The following is a 17913-nucleotide window of genomic DNA, read 5'->3' as shown; positions in this document are numbered from 1 at the left end:
GAAAAATGAGTCATTGCTTTCATGGCATTGAGATGATCCCAAGAACAGATATTAACCTAATTTTGTTTTCTTTAACTCACTCTCCTGCCTTGCTTTTTTGTCACATGGACTCTCTTGCATAGACTCTTGCAATGAAAAACTTCCTCTATATTATGGTATAGCCAGTTGGCTACTGTCATTAGAATTATGAGCCAAATAAACTTGTTTTTCTTATACAATATTCCAAATTAAGTACTTTGTTAAAGGAGCACAAAATGGACTGAGATGAAGGAATTGAACAAAGCATGAAGGCATGTTTGAGATCAGTGAGTGGTGGATTCACATCTACTCAGTCCAAAGTCCATGTTTTTAATGGTGTCTGCACTGTCTTTTTAAGGTAGCCTCAGTAAGGCTTTCCCAGAACCACTAGTCAGACAATTTGAAATTGATTCATGCTTTGACTTTTATGTCCCCTGAGTAACATACTGCTGTACATTACCAAGTTACTGGCATTCTATTGCAATTTACAATCTCTGAATCTGAAGCTTAGCACAGGAAAATGTTTTCTTTATGCAGACTGAGAAGAGTGGTTAGTTCTGCTCTAAGGTTTCTAGTGTTGTAGAGATTGAATTTATAGATTATTGGATGAAGGGTTTCTAGTCACTGTCCCATCTAGACCAGATTCAGGGCTTGGATGTTTGTCAATCTTTTTGATCTCAAACCTTACTGGAAATACTTATTGTTGATCATTTTACCAGTTTTCTTTAAGGATTAGAAGGAATTCAAAGTAAGTAAATGTAGTACTTTAGAGTAGTACTATCATATCTACAAATAATAATACTATGACTTTTTTCTTTCCAATTTATAACTATTTGATATCCTTTATTGCCTTATTGCTCTGGCTAGAATTTTCAGATTTCTTTCCCTTTGAATATTTTTGCATGGATTCCATTGAACAACATGTCTGTTTCTGTACCAATGACAGGAGGTCAGGAATGGTAATTTCTCCAGGATTATATTTATTTTTTAATTGTTCAGAATTGTTTTGTTTATCCTGGTTTTTAACTTTTTCATATGAAGATAACAATTGCTCTTTCAAGGTCTACAAAACAAACAAACAAACAAAATGATGAGAATTTCATTGAATCTGTAGATTGCTTTTGGAAAGATGGGCATTTTCACTGTTTATCCTGACTATCTATGAGCATAGGAAATCTCTCTATTTTCTGAGGTCTTCTTCAATTTCTCTGTTCAGGCACTTGAACTTCTTGTCATACACATTTTTTCACTTGCATTTTGTTTAACTTGTGGTTATTGTAAAGGCTGTTGTTTTCATAAATTTTTGTCAACCAGTGTATCATTTGTATAACAGAGGACTTTTATTTGAATTAATTTTGTATCCAGCCATTTTGCTAAAGTTCTTTATCAGCTGTACGTGTTTTCTAGAAAAATTTTGTGTCCATTTATGTATATTATTATATCATCCTCAAAAAGAGACACTTTGATTTCTTCTTTTCTCATTTGAATGCCCTTAATCTCTCTTACTTGTTTTATTGATTTGGCTAAAATTTCAAGTACTATATTGAATAAACAGGGAGAGAGTAGGCAGCCTTGTCTGTCCCTGACATTTCTGGAATTTATTTCAATTTCTTTCCATTTAGCTCAACATTGGCTATTGGGTTGCTGTATATTTCTTTGATTATAGTTAGGTATTTGCCTTATATCTCTAATCTTCCTAATACTTTTAACATGAAGGGGTGTTATATTTTGTCAAAGCCTTTTCAGCATCTAATGAGATGATTATGGGATTTTTTTATTTCACTTCATTTATATGATGGATTACATTGTTGGATTTTCATATATTTGACTATCCCTGAGATGAAGCCTACTTGATTATGATGGATGGTGTGTTTTATATGTTCCTGGATTTGGTTTGAGGGCATTTTATTAGAGATTTTCACATCAAAGTTCATAAGAGAAATCAGTCTGAAGTTCTATTTCTTTGTTGACTTATTGTATGGTTTAGGAAACAGGATAACTGTAGCCTCTCAGAACGAATTAGGCAGTGTTTATTCTGTTTCTTTTCTGTGAATAATTTGAGGAATATTGATATTAGATCTTCTTTGAATGTCTGGCAGAATTCAGCCTTAAACAAATCTGGATGTAAACTTTGTTTTTGTTTTTTTTTTTTTTTTTTTTTTTTTTTTTTTTTTTTTTTTTTTTTTTTTTTTTTTTTTTGGTTGGGAGACCTTTAATGACTGCATCTATTTCCTTAGGGGATATAGGACTTTGTAGATAGTTTACCTGGTCTTGATTTAAGTCTGGCAAGTGGCTTTTGTTTAGAAAAATGTCTATTTCATTTAGATTTTTTTAGTTTTGTGGAGTATAGGCTTTTGTAGTATGACCTAATAATTGTTTTTTAATTGTTTCATTGCTCAGTGTCTGTTGTCTCTTTTTTATTTCTGATTTTGTTAATTTGGGTACTGTCCTTCTATCTTTTAGTTAGTTTTGGTAAATATTTGTCTACCTTTTTGATTTTCACAAAGAATCAGCTCTTGAATTTGTTGATTCTTTGTATTAGTTCTTTGGTTCTAATTGATTGATTTCAGCCCTGAATTTATTTTATTTCCTGCCATCTCCTATTGCGGTGTATCTTCTTCTTTTTCTTCTTCTTCTTCTTCTTCTTCTTCTTCTTCTTCTTCTTCTTCTTCTTCTTCTTCTTCTTCTTCTTCTTCTTCTTTTTCTTCTTCTTCTTTTTCTTTTTCTTCTTCTACTTCTCCTCCTCCTCCTTCTCCTCCTCCTCCTCTTTGTTTTCATTTTTCTAGAGCTTTCAGATATACTTTTAAACTGTTAGTATACAAACTCCGTAACTTATTTATGGTGTAATTTAATGCTATGAACTTTCCTCTTAACACTGCTTTCATTGTATCTGAAAGATTTAGTCATGTTGTGCCTCCCTTTTCATTGAATTCTACAGTGTATAATTTCTTTCTTTACTTTTTCTTTGACTCAGTGGTCATGGACCAGAGAGTTGTTCAGTTTCTTTAAGTATATAGGGTCTCTGTTGTTTCTGTTATTGTTGAAGCCAAGATTTTAGTTCATGGTGGTCTGATACAAAACATGAAGTTATTGCAACTTTCTTGTTTATTTGAAGCTTGCTCTGTGACTAATTTTGGAGGAGGTTCTACGAGGTGCTAAGAAGAAAGTATAACTTTGTTTGGATAAAATGTTTTGTAAATACATGTTAGGCTCATTTGCTTTGAAATCTGTGTTAGTTTCATTAATTCTCTGTTTAATTTCTGCCTCAATGACCTGCAAATTGGTGAGGTTAATTGACAATCAGGTTTTGCTGTCTTCCATGATTAAGATGTGGGATTCTCTGTGTAATGTAAGCTTTCATAATGTTTCTCTTATGAAAGCTTGAGTCCTTGCTCTTGGCACATAGACTTTCAAAATTGAGATGTCTTCTAGTGGAATTTTTTCCTTTAATGAATAATGAAGGGACCTTCTGTATCTTTTTTGAATACTTTTGGTTGAAATTCTATTTTATTATATACTAAAATGGCAACTCCAGCTTTTATCTTGTTCTAGCCGTTTACTCTGTAGTACTGTTTGTCTTTATTGCTGAGCTGTGTTTCTTATATGCAGCAGAATGATGATCTACTCTGCTCACTTGTGTCTTTTTAGGGGGAATTGAAAGCATTGATGCTGAAAGATGTTAACACCCATTGATTGTTAGTTCCTGTTATGTTGGTGGTGGTATTGTGTGTGTTTGTGTATGTTTGTGTGGGTGTGTGTGTTTCTTCTGATTTTGCTGCTGTGGAATGATAAATTTATTGTGTTTTCTTAGGTGTATTTATTCTCCTTGTGTTGCAGTTTTCCTCCTAGTATCCTCGGTGGGATTGAATTAGTAGTGATGCATTGTTTAAATTTTATTTCCTCATGCAATTTCTTCTTTTCTCCACTATTATTGTTTTCTTCAATTAATGGTGATTAAAAACCTAGGCTGGCATTAGTAATTTCTTAGAGAGTGTAAGACATCTGCTCAGGGTCTTCTGGCTTTAATGTCTTTGTTGATAAGTCTGGTGTAATTCTATCAATAATTTTGCCAGTACTCTAAGGCAGCTGCTGTTTTGATGGTCATCTCATGGTACTGGCATCTCTAACACACTGCTGTCTAACTCTGCAACAAGGCTTCACCAGTAGCCTCTTACAGTCTGTCTTCATGGTGCCAAGCCTCAACTCCTTTGCATGACCCCTTCAGTCCTGGCCCATCAATTGCAACCGAGACTGAACTCCAATGGCTTTCTATGGCCTTTCACAATATGAAGCTTCAGCTGATCTTCATGACTCCATCATGCCTTCAAAACCACTACCTAAGTGACTCTTACACATTACCAAGTCCAGCTGCAGCGTGAGGTACAACCTTGACTATCTCTGGAACACAGCCTCGGTGTTCTCTGGAAACACTTCCCAGAAGATTTCACCTCAGCGATGCTGGTTTCTTTTTAATCACCACTAATTTTTTAGATCCAGTTAACCAGCATCAACATTTCCAGTAATGCAAAGGTTTTGCTTTAGTAGTTCTGGAATTCTGTTAATCACAGCTGATTATTCAGCTCCAGCCAACCAAAATCACAGAATCTTTACAATCAAAATAGCAACAGCTCTGATAATAGTCTTTAATCTTCCCTCTGAAATCTCAAAAGCAAGGCCTCCACCTTTTACAGAGTTCTCAATATTATCATCCAAGCTCCTGCAGAACATCCCAAAGAGATCTTAACATCCCAAAGGCTCTTCTAGCTCAAAATTTCAATATCCTTCTACAGTCCTCCAAAAGATGGTCAGGTTATCACAGGCATACCACACTCCTGGTTCCAATTTGCCTTAATGAGGGTTTCTATTTCTGCACAAAATATTATGAACAAGAAGCAAGTTTGGGAGGAAAGGATATATTCAGCTTACACTTTCTACATTGCTGTTCATCACCAAAGAAAATCTGGACAGGTCAGAAAGCAGGAGATGATGCAGAGGCCATGAAGAAATGATACTTATTGGATTGCTTCTTTTGGCTTGCTCAACTTGCTTCCTTATGGAACACAAGAATACCAGCCCAGGGATGACAACACTCACAATAGGCCCTTTCAAGCTTGAGATTGATCTTATGGAAGCATTTCTTCAGGGGAGGCTCCTTTCTCTGTGATAAATCAGGCTCGTGTCAAGGTGACTCGCAAAACCAGCCAATACAGTTACTTTGCCTTTATCCACTGTGTTTTGAATATTCTTTCTTCTGTATATTTAGTAAATTTATTAGATGGTGAGAAGACTTCTTTTTTGTCCACTTTATTTGTAAGCTTTTTGTTCATTTATAGGTATCTCTTTCTTTAGGTTAGGAAATTTTTTTCTATGATTGTGTGGAAGATATTTTCTAAACCTTTAAATTCTGAAGTCTTCTCCTTTTTTATTCCTATGATTTCTATATTTAGACTTTTGGTATTGTCTAAAATTTCCTGGATGTTTTGTGTTGGAAAGTTTGTAGTTTTTTAATTTTATTGTGTCTTATTGGAGGCTGAGATTATTTCTTCCCTCTCTTGTATACTGTTGGAGATGCTTGTATTTGTAGTTTCTAATCTCCTTCCTAGGTTTTCTGTCTCCAGGATTGCTTCAATTTACTTTCTTTTTGTTTCAATTTTTGGATCTTGAACAGTTTTATTCATTTATTTCCATCTGCTTGATTGTATTTTTCTGTATTTCTTTATATTTATTTATTTTATATTTAAGGCCTTGAACTTTTTTATTTTTGTATTTTCCTGTATTTCTATAAGGGTTTGTTAGAATATTAAGTTCTTTTTACTATAGAATAACTAGATTCTGGTGGTTCTATATTATCCTGTCTTTTATTGATTTTATTCTTAAACTTGCTTTTAGACATATGGTTGTCCCTAGTGTTAGGAGGCCAAGTAATCCATGACATAAGCAGGTCTCTAGGGCTTCAGGCAGAGGTAGTAGTCCCTGATGTAAGTAGATCTCTGGGATTGCTGAGTAGAGCTGGTGGTTGCAGACCTCTCTCCTTGGTAGCAGCAATCCACCAGGGATGCAGGCAGAGTTGTGACTGGAGAAATGAAGTGTAGAGGGGGCAGAGTGGGTTTGTTCAGAGAGAGCAGCAGAGAGTTGAGATAGTGTCTTACCTGTAGCTCATTGATGGTTACGCCACACATGCTTTTGGAATTGTAGTTAGAGGTATGGACCAGAAGATGGAATGCAGACCTAACAGGGCTGGGCTTGCCTCAGAGCTTCTGGGCTTACTGGGAACCCAGGGGGCAAGGGTTTGGGGATCAGGGATCTCACCTGGTTGACCCTGGAAGCAATATGCCCCTAGAGATTCAAGTGAACCTGTGACCTGGTGAAATGAAGTGCAGAGGTAGCAAGAAGGAATTCACTGCTGCTGGGTTTGCCCATAGTCTTTAGCAGGATGCGAACTGGGGTTTTATCTGGTGGTCCTTGAAGGCTGTGGGCTTTTGGAATTGTGGTTAGAGGTGTGGACCAGATGGGAAGATGGAGTGCAGAGGGGGCAAGCAGGCAGAATTTTTCCCCTAGAGACTATGACAAGTACTGGAAATAGGATTTGTTTATTTGTGATATGAGATAGTGGTTGCTAATTTGAAGAACTTGACATCATCTCAGCCTATTCAAAATTTCTTAGCCTAAAATATCAGGAGTCAGAGTAGAGGCTAATCAACTGCAGGCTCAGATGTTTATGTTTATTGGGGAAATTGACACACATCGGCGAGCATTTTCCTGATGGTTTATTCTTGATAAATAGCATCATGTGTTAAATGATGTTTGAGTATTCACAGTCGACTGAGCTAGATCTATTTTTATGCTTGGAAGCTTTCTCGTTGTCTGTATAACCAAGTAGTGTAATTGCTGCACTATATTAAAAATAAGTAGCGTGAACACATCAGATAGTGTTTCTCAGACGAACTTGTCATTTGAGTATTTTCAGAAATAAATTTGAAGAGCCATGTGTATGGAAATTAAGAAGGCAATAGCTGTGCATATGGGCATAGAAAATTCAATCTCTCTATCACAGCATTTGCAGTATATTTTGAATGTCTTGGTCATTTGTTTTATACAAATCTTTAAGTTGAGATTGTATGCTTTGTATGTTAACATCATAAAAAAATAAAACTCTGCTAATTTATAAGCACTATACATACAAAAATATTTCCTTTTCCTGCTCTTCCATTTCCTCTGAGCTACAAATCTCTTAACGTTCCTCTTCTGCAACATGTTACAGAAAATGTTTAATTCATAGCATAACATAGTCACCTCCCAGTGTTTACACTTGTCAAATGAGGTGCATTTGATTAAACCTATAGATTCTGGGACAATTAGATGACAATAATTTATTTTATAATATGGAATGTATCTCACTCTCATTAGTTTTAAGTCAGGTGTGGAAACAATGGATTTCATTATGAAATTTTTATGAATTATTTTTATAAGTCTTCTTCTACAATATACATCTCTGTAACTTCCTCTTAGCCCTGAAACTTCCGGGGGTGATCCACTTCATCTCCTCCCTCTAAAAACTTGTCTTTCAAGTCACAGTTAATGCAGTACTTTCACTTTTGTTCTTCTTTCCATTAAGACATTTTTCCCCCAATGGGGTTCCAGAACCTTTCAGCTCCTTCAGTCCTTTCTCTAGTTCCTTTATTGGGGTCCTCATATTCATTCGGATGATTAGCTGCAAGCATCCTCCTCTGTATCAGTATGGCTCTGACAGAGACTCTGAGATGGCATCCATACCTTTACTGTCTAAGGTAAGCACTGGCTGTCTTGGTACTTGTTCTGTAGACTAGGCTGGCCTCAACCTCTGAGAGGTACCAGACTCTTGCCACCCAAGCGCTCAGAGTAAGAATGTCTTCTATGACAATTTTAAATGGGGTCCATTAAGGCCCATTTACACTGTTCAATTCAAAATTCCAAAGTCTATATTCCTACAAACCAAATCATGTCAGGCTTATCAAACAATACCCAAGTTCTTGGTACCAACTTGTATGTTAGTGTTTCTATTACTCTTCTCTAGCACCATGTGCTATACTTTCATACTTTCTACCATGACGATAATGGACTAAACTTCAGAAACTGTAAGCCATCCCAAATTAATTGTTTTCCTTTATTATAGTGGCTATGGTATTAGTGTCTAACTGAGATACTTCAGATACCAACTTATAGATTAATTAATATATTTTTCTTTTAAAATTTTATATTGTTGTTTATTTTATTGTATGAATGTTTTTTTTTTTCTTTCTTGAGTAAGTTTGTTTGCCATGTGTGTGTTTGGTCCCTGTGGACTTCAGAAGGCATTAAATACTCTCTAACAGGAGTTACAGGTAGGTGTGTGTCACTGTGTGGGGACTAGGAATCACATCCAGGTCTTGTGCAAGAACAGCTAATGCTCTTAACCACTAGCCATCTCTCCTGCCACCAATATATTTTATTGTAAGAAAAAAAGATAGCCAGGGCAGTTCTTCAGTTCATTTAACCAACACATTAACCCTACATACCGAACAGTAAATGCAGGGCAACAAGTATGTGAAAATTCTATATTTGATTATTACGTTATTTAAATGGTTCATTGGAAATTTATCACTTAATCAATGTTGCATATCAAGATTGTGCCACATCTTTCTTGTGGAAATAGTAGAACTTAAGTGTACAGACAACTCCCATTCTCCATGCTGGCATTTGTGTCCTATAAACCAGGATGGATATTTTTAATAATTTATAAGGCATAATATCCAAGCTAAATAAGTACAAAATAGTTTAATGGCTTTTAATTTTATTTTAGCAAAATTCTAAAGTGTACTTTGTCAGTATGAGAAAGCCATGGCAGTAGTCACCATCAATTATCTCTTTATGGAGTAATAATAAGAGAACTTTGAAAGGAGTTACTAAAACTGTTGGGCATGTAGACCATTTGCTACTTTCTGACAACTGAAAGCTGTGACAATTGGACACATAAAAATTACAGAAACGTACGGTAAAGGTCACTTTCCAGTACAAATGTTTCACTGAAAAGGTTTCTTGTATTTAAAGCTCAGCTGGAAATGCCAACTGATTTACTGATGAGTGATGGAGCAATTGCAGTGATTACCAGTGTGAGGCTCTTGGACATTAAAGAAAGCAAAGAGACCAGAATGAAGACTGGATAGATCCTGTAACTTGCAGACTGATGTCAACTAGACAAAAGTCCTCCTATCAAGCTGTAGAGAAAATTACAAGAAGATGCTTTACATAGTTCTACAGTGTATTATTTTATAATGACCCAGCATAAAATAATAGGGCTCAGTGTAATATACAATGGCTTTGTTCTACAAGGTATTTCATGGCTATTTTAAACATAAGAACAACTAAACTTTAGTGGACATTTTCTGAAAAACTCAAAAGACAGATATTTAGTCTTTTCCAATTGGGAATTTATTTTTGTCATTCTTTTATCAAGAATGAAGAATATAGCAGAGGAAACTGCTACAACCTGTATTATCTAGAGCTTTAGATGAATGATCTCAATATAATTCATATAATATTTTTAGATGAATTATAATTCTCCTCAATATAATTCATATGATATTTCTTGGTTATGACAAACAAGGTCTCTCAAAGCTATAAAGATAACAATGAAGCTGCTTATTTTAAGCTTTATATTTATTTATTGCAAAATATAATAAAAACAAACAGACTCATAAACTAGGAATAATGACACCTTCCTATAATCCCAGCAATTTGGAAACTTGTTTCAGGAGGGTCATCAATTTAGTGCCAAAGAGGGTTGCACAGTAAGACCCTATACATGAAGTACTATCACAAACAAAACACTTGCACACACATACACGCCCCCATAGAAATGGGAATGGGTAAGCACTGAAGAGGTCTACTGGTGGAGTTAGAATAGTAATTCTTGATGTGGCTCTAAATCTTGCTGGAATCTTTAACAAAAACTAATTCTATTTGTGCTATGTTCATGGAGTATCAGAGTAGAGAGACAAAGATCAGAGTCATTGAGTTCAGAATTCTGTACAAATCCAAGAATCACTGCGATATATGGGCTCACAGAGACTGAGGCTGCAGACATGGAGCTTACATGGATCTGAAACATGTCCTGAGTGTTTATGTTGTCGTCGTTAGCTTGCTGTTTTTTGGGAAGGCTAACAGTGTGAGTGTGATTATCTCTGGCTCTTTTGCCTGCCCTTTGGACTCTTCTACTCTCATTGGGTTGGATTTTATAGCTTCAAGATGAGGGATTTTGCCTTACCTTACTGTATTTTATGTTGTAGTATTTGGTTGCTGACTCCTGATAGGAGATAAAGGAGTGGAGCAGAGAAAGGGGATGTGGGGACTGAACTGGGAAGAGAAGAAGGGATTGAAAACTCTGTATTGTATGAGTGACAAATATGTTAGAAAGGTAAAAAAAAGAATCACTATGCCAGATGAAAGTCAAAAGGACCTGTCTCCCTGGGGGCATGGACATCCTCTGCATGTCTACAGGAATGGGCCAGAATTCTTGTCACTCTCTTCTTCACACAGCCTTTCAATATAGCACCACCGTGACCTTTCTGTATTCAAAGCAGAACAAGATTTATTTGATTTCACAGCAGGATGGTTTTTGAATTTTGCAAGTCATTTAGAGAGAAGAAAAGAGATTTTTTTTAAATATAAAAATCAACCTACAGTTGCAGTAAGGCTGTTTGTGGACACCTCTTGTAACTCTTTGCTACCCATTAAGAGGGTCGTTTTACTGAATGTAAAGTTATACTTCAAATCCTCAGTCAAGATAATGTGATTTTGTTACCCACAAATTCAGACTTGAGAAATGCTCAAAAGTGGCAAAATATATTCTCCATTTGAGAAGAAATTTATTCTTGCTGTAATCTAATATTGCAGGGTCATAGCTACACAGGAAGAGAATGATTTGTGGTTTGCATCTGTATAAATTCACTGAACATATTTCTTATTGCCGTAGAACAACTTAGTGGCAAATAAAAATGAAACTTGATTTTGATGATCATTAGCAACTTTAAGTGTTGGACAATGACATCCCGTATGTTTGGAAAGTCACCATACCTCAGCAATGTGGTCGACCTGTGAAAACTCAGAGGAGAAAAGTCACTAGTGGTGTTGGAGAACACCGTTCCTGAATGGCTTCTCCATACATAGTACTAATTTTCAGAGTGACAGTTACAGTAGCTACATCAACAATAGAAACTAATGGTAAAGGAGACAAAAACAACATGACCCTGTACCAGGCATAAATGTGCTGTGTTAATATTCCTGCTCTTATTTAATGCCAAGGTGTACTCCCACACGAAAACCAAAAAGCAGTACCAGATTTGAGTCAGAACGCTCACACAAATATATTCACACACTCAGAAAGCATAGTCCTGAGCAAACAAAAATAATGAAAAAGCAAATCATATTTCAGCCATTCACTTCCTTTTTTTAAAATTGGTAGAGCCATCTGAGGCTTTATTTTGGAAAATACAATTGAGTTGGGTTTGGGTGGAATTCAGGGACCATTGGGATATCCCAGATAGGAAATTCCTCTCAAGGTTGGCCCAGAGGATTAGGGATGATCCTCTGGCAAGTGTCAAGTTCCCTGCACACAGCTGTATTTCCATGAGCTCTGAGCAGCTGCAGAAGCTCAGAGTGGTAATGACTTCGGTGGCTATTCACCTGGACAAGACTTTAGAAGACTTGGACACAAGCTTCTCATCGTGGGTTTCAATCTTCTTCAAGACCACAACCTTGGTGTGGCTAAAAGTGCTGGATTCCCCTGACAGAACTGAAGCTTGGCTGAAAGAAGCTCATTCAACCTAAAGCCAGGTACGGTGAGGTCTAGTACCCCATAGGTTGAGCTCAGTCCTCCTGTGTAGCCACTGGTAGTCTTCATATGGATACTCATGTTCTGCATCCCAGACTCTAGGCTGTTCTCCTCTTCCTCCATCAGCTTGCAGTACATGGTGAGCTCGATCAGTTCCTGGTACTCCCGCAGCTGCCTGGCAATGTCCTGCTTGGCCTGTTGGCCTGTTGTAGGGCAGTCTCTCGCTCAATCAGTTGCCATTGGCATCGTTAATGGCCATCTCTCCAAACTGTTAGGCATCAGCAATGGCTGCCTCCAGGGTTGCCCTCTGACCTTTGAAGACTTCAATCTCTACCTGCAGGTAGTTGATTGGGTTCATCTCAGAGACCTCCGTCTTTGTGCAGCACAGATCATTCTTGTCACTCTTGTGATTCCCAGCCAGAGTCTGCAATTCCTCATACTTAATCTGGTACATGGTTTCAGCCTCATGTCGGCTGCGGTTGGTGATGTCCTCATACTGGGCATGAACTTCAGCGATGAAGCTTTCCATGTCTAGGGGATGTCTGTTGTCCATGGGTTGCACCACAGACATGTCTGAGATCTGAGACTGCAACTCACAGGTCTCTTCTTCATTGTTCTGCCTGAGGAAGCTCATCTCTTCGATCAGCCCTTTAAGGCGGGACTCTGAGTTCTGCTTTGTTTTTGTATGCTTTATCCACATCCTTCTTGATGAGGACAAAATCATTCTCTATCCCTGTACTCTTGTTGATCTCATCCTCATACTTACTCCTGAAGTTCTCCACCAGGCCCTGCATGTTGCCAAGCTCTGCCTCCAGCTTAGCTTCTCCTGGCCTAGCTAAGTGGGTGGAGGTTGTTGCTCTCAAGACCTGTTCCTGGATGTCTTCTGCTGCTGCAACAGGCTCCATTTGGTCTCCAGCATCTTGTTCTTTTGCTCCAGGAAACTTACCTTGTCAATGAAGGAGACAAACTTGTTGTTCAGTACTTAATCTGCTCTTTCTCCTGAATGTGCACAAACTGGACGTTGGGGTCCACCTCCAGCTTCCGGGGCTCAGCAGACTCTGGTTCACCGTGACCACTGTGATGCCCCCAATACCAGACACTCCAAAGTCACCCAGACCTACTCTAATGCCCAGGCTTTCCTGGAAGCTGCTGCTGCTGCCCACCCATGAAAAGCTAGAAGGGCTGAGTGGGCATGGGGTCGACTCATGAATGATTGGTTGCTGAAGGCCCGGGGACCAGAGGTGGACAACTTGTAGGATTTCTGAGTCACCCTGAGGGACATGGGGAGGTCTGGAGTGAAGACAGTGAGCTAAAGACAGAGGGTTGAGAGTGAGCTCATTAGCTGCTTCTAGACCCATTCACTTCCTTTTCATTGATAAAGGTTGACCTTGATATTATATCTGTGATAAGTGGGTTTCCCAAAGCCATGCTAAATAAGACAGATTGAATTAACTTAGGGTAGGTTACATTGGATGCTCTTTTCTAAAAGGAAGAAGAATCAGGCAGGAGGGCTAAGCTGTGCATGCCTCACCTTTTCACTTACTAGCCTGATTTTGGGATTCTACTCTGAATACAGAGAATGTAACAGCAAATATAGGTCAGATATGTGGCATCACTGAGATGCAGGATTAGAAAAGAGTGTTCTTCAGGGCTTCCAAGTCTCAAGAATTTTTTCTTTGCTTGATGAACAAACCAGTACTATCCATTGGATCAACAATTCATTTGGTGCAAATTACCTCCAAACATGAAGACAACAGTCTGTAAGGATCTGAACCTACTTTACAATGTTTTTTCCCTTTGGAATCATTTTGACGGTTGGGAGAATCTCCTTGATCCTACTACTTGATAGTTGAGAATTTTATCCTTAGATAAATTCAGATCTTTTCTCTAGAGATTAAGAACTATTCTACAAGATATATTTCTTTTTGTAAAAGCTCATTATATTACCACAATAATAAAATCCAACACAAAAAGAATTCACTTTCAATTTTCCAATAGGCCTCGAATATTAGTATATGTTAATCTGTTGTGTCCTGTATTTCTAGTTATATATAATATTAATAAAAGGATACAAAAATTGTCTTCATAATAAACAAGAAACATCTGATACGCTTAAGACCAAATTGGTGATGAGTGAGTGACTGGAAAGGATAAGAATATTTTTTTTAGCAACTTTATTTTACAAAACAAAGATAAATGTACAGATCTTAAGCATTTTTGCATAAAATTATACAATACATTTTTGTCTTTTTCCAGCAGGTTTATTAATTATGGAAGAGTCAATTTACAGATGAGAAGGTGTAATGAAAAATGGAAGACAAGGAAAAACATGAGATGCTCCCACCTGATAAGACACAGAATTTAGTCATGAATCCCCATCGGTTGTTGGTTCCCCTACAAGGTAAGTAAGGGATGGGCCTGTCAAAATTAAGCATATTAAGAGGGAGTTTTCAGGATCCCCAACACTGACTGCTGAAATCTCTGCTAGTGAGAGATTCAGGGAAAGGGGTGTTACTGCCTTTAGTTGTATTCACATTGAAGACCTCAACAGGACAATTCCTGTTGAATTAAAATGGATAATTCCAACCCAATGGCACACAGATGTGCTTGGATAAAGTAAAGAGGTCACAAAACCAAACCAAAGTCATGTATTTGAGAAAGGAGCTAAAAAGAATGAGCGTGAGATAGTTAATAGGAATGGGAAAGAGGTAATAAGTTTAATCATGATACATTGTGTGCATGAAATTGCTGACATAATAACTAAAAGTAATTTTGTCATTAAAGTGTTAAAACAGTTACTATTGTGAGATTTTAATATACTCCATTTCTTTCTCCTAAAACGTAGTCATTGGATTCTTTTTCAAACCTCATTTTGTTTGTGTATCTGTTATACCTCAAGATCTAGCATGTAATAGGTCATGCATATCAAATTTAATTTAATTTATTTTTGGCTTTTTTTAATTAAAAGAAGAAGATGAATTTTTGTAAGTTACTTATGACTATATGTCATACAAATAAGATATTTATAAAAGTATATTATGATTGATAAGGTGCATTCAAAATTTAAGTCAAAAGCTGATCATTCTTTTACTCATCCCCTTATTAGTGACAGTGTCTTTGCAGTTTATTAAATTTATAAATAGCAAACTGTTTATATAGATAATCTTATAATGAATTCAATTCTCACAACATAACAGGTGAAACTCAAATTAAAAGGTACTCCCTGTCCCCCTTCTCTTGTTGTGACATCATCAGGAATTCAGGCATATCTTGAATTTTATATGAAACCAAGGATGACCTTGAAATTCTGAAGTTTTATCTTCCTGCCTCCATTTCCTGAGTACTGAGATTAAATTATGCACAAGCACAACAAAATTATTGGCCTGGGATCAAACTTGCAAACTAAAAAGATTGTGCCACTGAAGCTACACCATTGGCCATTCTTCCTTCTCTTGTATGATTCTTGAGAGCAGCACTCTGAAGATCTTTTTAATATTTTCTTCTTGATTTTTTATCATAATGAAGCTATTGGTTATATTCACAGGTCACTTTATTTTTGTGGGTTAGTTAAGAGAAGTCAAAATGCTAATTAGAAAATTCCTTTCTTTTCTATTTTGTGGAAGAAATTGGTCCATTAAGACTAGAAATTTATCTTTGCTCTAAAACTGTTTAAGGAAAAAAAAAGACTGTTTTTTAAAAGTTACACTAAGCAATTTTTAACACAGACCTGGAATTATACTAAAATTAAAGATGTGTTCATTGAAATGATAGAATATTTATAGATAATAATGCATTACTGTACTCTAAGGTCAAAGATTAACAAATGGGACTTAATGAGATTGCAAAGTTTCTGTAAGGCTAAAGACATCGTCAAGAAAACAAAACGGCAACCATCAGAATGGGAAAAGATCTTTACCAACACCACATCAGATAGAGGCCTAATATCCAAGGTGTACAAGGAACTCAAAAAGCTAGACACCAGAGAATCAAATAACCCTATTATAAAATGGGGTACAGAGCTAAACAAAACGTTTTCAGTTGAGGAACACCGAATGGCCGAGAAACACCTGAGGAAGTGCTGGACATCCTTAGCCATCAGGGAAATGCAAATGAAAACAACCCTGAGATTCCACCTCACACCAGTCAGATTGGCCAAGATCCAAAACTCAGATGACAGCAGATGCTGGCGAGGCTGTGGAGAAAGAGGAACACTTCTCCACTGTTGGTGGGGTTGCAAGCTAATACAACCACTCTGGAAATCTGTCTGGCGATACCTCAGAAAATTGGATATAGTACTACCTGAAGACCCAGCTATTCCACTTCTGGGCATATACCCCAGAGACACTTTAATACACAACAAAGATATATGCACCACAATGTTCATAGCAGCTCTATTTATAATAGCCAGAAGCTGGAAGGAACCCAGATGTCCTTCAGAAGATGAATGGATACAAAAATTGTGGTACATATACACAATGGAATACTACTCAGCCACCAGAAACAATGACTTAACCAAATTCTTAAGAAAATGGCTGCATCTAGAGAATATCATCCTGAGTGAGATAACCCAGTCACAAAAGAACAGACATAATATGCAGTCACTGATAGTGGGATGCTAACCCCAGAGGCTTGCACTCCCTCAGAAACAACTCACAGACTGTATGAAGTCCAAGAAATAAAGAAAACAAAAAAATATACATATATTTACAAAACAAGAAGACTTTGACTATTTCCATGTTGCATTTTGTTTTGCATGTACTTTACGCTTATTGTAACTATTAGGTTTTCAATGCATACTGTCAAGCCTTTGAAAAAAATCAAGTTCTGACTAAAAAAATATATTCACATGGTTTTATGTAAAAATTATTTCAATGTCTGAAAAAACAGTACTGACAAAAATGTATAGTTTTAAGCAAAAAATGTTTAAAATCTGTACATTTATCTTTGTTTTGTAAAATAAAGTCATTTAAATAAAAAAAAGCATTACTATAAATGTATTATATTCCAGGCAAATAATTTACTCAAAATTTAATCAGTTTGTTTATAGATATTGCATATTAGGAGGTAATGACTATTTTCTTTAAGGATAGGAATTATGAATATTCGAATAATCTGATCACTATTGATAGGGGATATGTGAACATCACTGTGTCATTAATTTAGTTTAAAATATCTTAGGCAATAATCAAGAAACTGAGTATGCTAATGAACATTAGGAAATTGGTTGGACACTAGGATATTTAATATTAGTTTTTGTCATGATAAGATCTAGAATAACTTAGAAGGGAAACTTCTGGATATGTCTGTGAAAATCCAGCCAGATGTAGGCAACACTATCCATGGGTCAGGATCCCAGACTGAGTAATAAAGAGAAAGAAATCAGAGGATTAGTATTCAACTCTGTGATAATAATGTGACCAACCTCTTCAACATTTCTGTGTTATGCCTTTCTACCCTACGAACTGTGGAAACCTTCAGTAATTTAGTCAAAACAACTTTTGTCTTCCCTACAAGTATTTTGTCACTGCAATAAGAAAGTGACCTTGCACTTATTACAGAGTTTGACACAAGATTGTGAATGCAGAAAAACTGGTAAGTAAGGACAGGATTTTGGGAGCAGCTGTCTCCAAAGCATTTTTAAAAAGAGAAGGTTAGCTATGGGGACAACGGTTTTAGAGAATCTTTCAACTAAGGATTATGAATATTGACAGATATTACCACTAACATTTGGTTTAAACAAAGATGTTCATTACTATTGTGAGGCAAAGTAAACATGATTGAACTATATAGACCCATTCTGTGGCACAATTCATAGTGACTTGGGCTAAAAATAGCTCAAAAGGAAGGTTCTCTGTATGGCCATCAGTACATTTTCTGCCTTCTTCAGATGAGATTTAAGAGGCTTTAATGTTTACTAAGCAACAGGATGCCCATGACATCAATATCCTCTACATTTTAGTGGAGGTTTTTTCACCTTATTTATACGTGTGAATTGTCATCTTCTTTACATAGATTACAATGTTTGATTCTTTGACATTAATTTTTCT

General features: G+C 36.5%; 1 pseudogene across 1 annotated transcript; it reads right to left on the bottom strand.

Moving 5' to 3' along the window:
• Positions 1-11714: 11714 nt before the first annotated feature.
• Positions 11715-13148, bottom strand: LOC308433663 (keratin, type II cytoskeletal 8-like; annotated as a pseudogene). Its single transcript has one exon. The product of its transcript is annotated as a keratin, type II cytoskeletal 8-like (transcript).
• Positions 13149-17913: the final 4765 nt, after the last annotated feature.

The sequence above is a fragment of the Micromys minutus genome, assembly GCF_963924665.1.
Source record: "Micromys minutus genome assembly, chromosome: 20".
In the NCBI taxonomy this organism is placed as follows: Eukaryota; Metazoa; Chordata; class Mammalia; order Rodentia; family Muridae; genus Micromys; species Micromys minutus.
Note: the sequence above shows the minus strand (reverse complement) of the source record. Positions and strands in the feature narration are given on the sequence as shown.